The following is a 2,098-nucleotide window of genomic DNA, read 5'->3' on the forward strand; positions in this document are numbered from 1 at the left end:
ATATATTATATATACGTATTTCCTAAGCGGTTCTATATGATTTTTGGGATACTAAGTCAGATTCTGGATTTTGCCACCTCGTATCTAAAATGCTAATTTTAGGAAGCGTCAAAAATTCCTGTTTTTCAGATTTTTGCTTATATCTCGAAAAAGCTTTGCTCTACAAAAATTTAATTGATATAAAAAATTAAAGATAAGAAAATATGTACCCAGATAATAGCGAATATGTTCCTACAAAATGTTTAATTCATTGTATCATTTTTTGATCAGTTTTTAATTTATATCTATATTTCACGTCGATTTCGACTATTCTGGCGCTTACTAGACAAACGGTCTAAACTTCCAATTCATTACAAAAGGCTGATCTACATGACTGTAATAAGGCCAATCTGGACATACGGAGTTGAGCTTTGGGACTCCACTAAACCTTTGAATTCCTCTCGTATCCGATCCTTAAAATCCAAAATCCTCATTCTCCTTTGTCACAAATAAAATCATACATAAAGTTTTAGTTCTATATCTAACTGAACTTGCCGGGACTAGATATCATTCCTTCCATTATAAACTCACTAACCACCTAAACCCACTAATTTCTAATCTTGCTTTATCTTCCATTCCTGACAATCAACCGAGGGCCTAAAAAGAAGATGGCCACGGGACCTGCTAATGTAAAAACGTCATTTGAGTGATGATAGTTTCTCTACACGTATGTAACTGAGATCAAATTCACTGAATGTGTTATTATATATAGTTGTAAGTTTCAATAAATATATTTAAAATATATATTTGTTGCTTGTAGGAAATCTGAAATGTTTTGTGCTATAATTTAACTAATCCGAACCACAATTAAAAAAAAAACTGTGTATTTCACTTGCGAGATGATTCAAAATTAAATTATATAATTTATAAATAAATCCAATTAGTTTATTCTTCAATTTTTTTATATTAAACCGCCTTTCTAAAAAGCTTTATTGCCTTAAATAAAAAAAATTATTAAATGATCTCTTTTATTTAATGTCTTTCACTAAATCCCGTTATATTCAGAAAATATGGTCACCAAAGATGTAGTAGATAAAACAATCAAAATAAAAAACTTTTATTCTTCTCCTTTCTATTATTCTTTTATCTTGTTTTTCTTAGCCCTGACGAAGGAGTACAACTTAGGCCGAAATGTCAGTTCGTATTAAAACTACCCCTTATTTATCCTTGATTTCAAATACAGTAAATTATGCCACCATCTTTTTTTTTTTTAGTTTATTGTTTATTCTAGTTGTGTAGAAATTGAGATATTGCTCATGACACTAGCCAGTATTATATGATTCGATTCCTTATTTCTAAAATAGATTTTATAGTTCCGTGATGTAAATGGAATACTTGTGTAACATTCCACAGGCGTGATCAGTACGTGGGCCTAGTGAAGTACAAAACGATGGAGTGATCGGATCGGCATTAACAATAGTAGCAGGTCACGTGGTCACCTGTTATGTACTACATTGCAACGAAAATGCAGTCGGGTTCAAAAGCAAAGGTCCTACGCTAAGAAACTCCGGTCATTTCTATGACGAGTGGCATATATCGCGCCCGAGGAAAATATCGCCACCCCCTGATTTAGATATTTCAATTTAAAAGAACTTTTAGGCAAGAAATAATAGTACAAGAGCCGTGAAGAAAAAAGGCATTTATTTCACCCTTTTTTTTTATTACTTTAATGAAAACTTTGTATAATTACTAGTCAAAATTGTTAAGTCTTCCAAGTATACGTAGGGCGAATAAAAAATTGCGGATTTTTCAAAACTTTAAAAATAATTAATTTTTTATTAATTATTTTATATATGCTTGTTTGAGAGTGGTTTAGTTTTACTCTTAATTTAAAACAATTTTGATCCTTTTTTCCTTTCAACTTTTATTCTTTAAAATTTCTCCAACGGTTCGGCCCTCAGGCCATTCTCAAGGATACCACCTTCAATATTGATGTCATTTCTTTTTTAAATTGCAAGCTAATTGCCCTTGTCACATATAACTTTTTCTAAAAAATTTATATCTTAGATTTAAAACTTTTTTACAAAACACCTTCCTTCCTTCCTTCACTTACATTTAC

This window comes from Halyomorpha halys, unplaced genomic scaffold (assembly GCF_000696795.3).
Source record: "Halyomorpha halys isolate HHAL.00 unplaced genomic scaffold, Hhal_1.1 Scaffold946.1, whole genome shotgun sequence".
Taxonomy (NCBI): domain Eukaryota; kingdom Metazoa; phylum Arthropoda; class Insecta; order Hemiptera; family Pentatomidae; genus Halyomorpha; species Halyomorpha halys.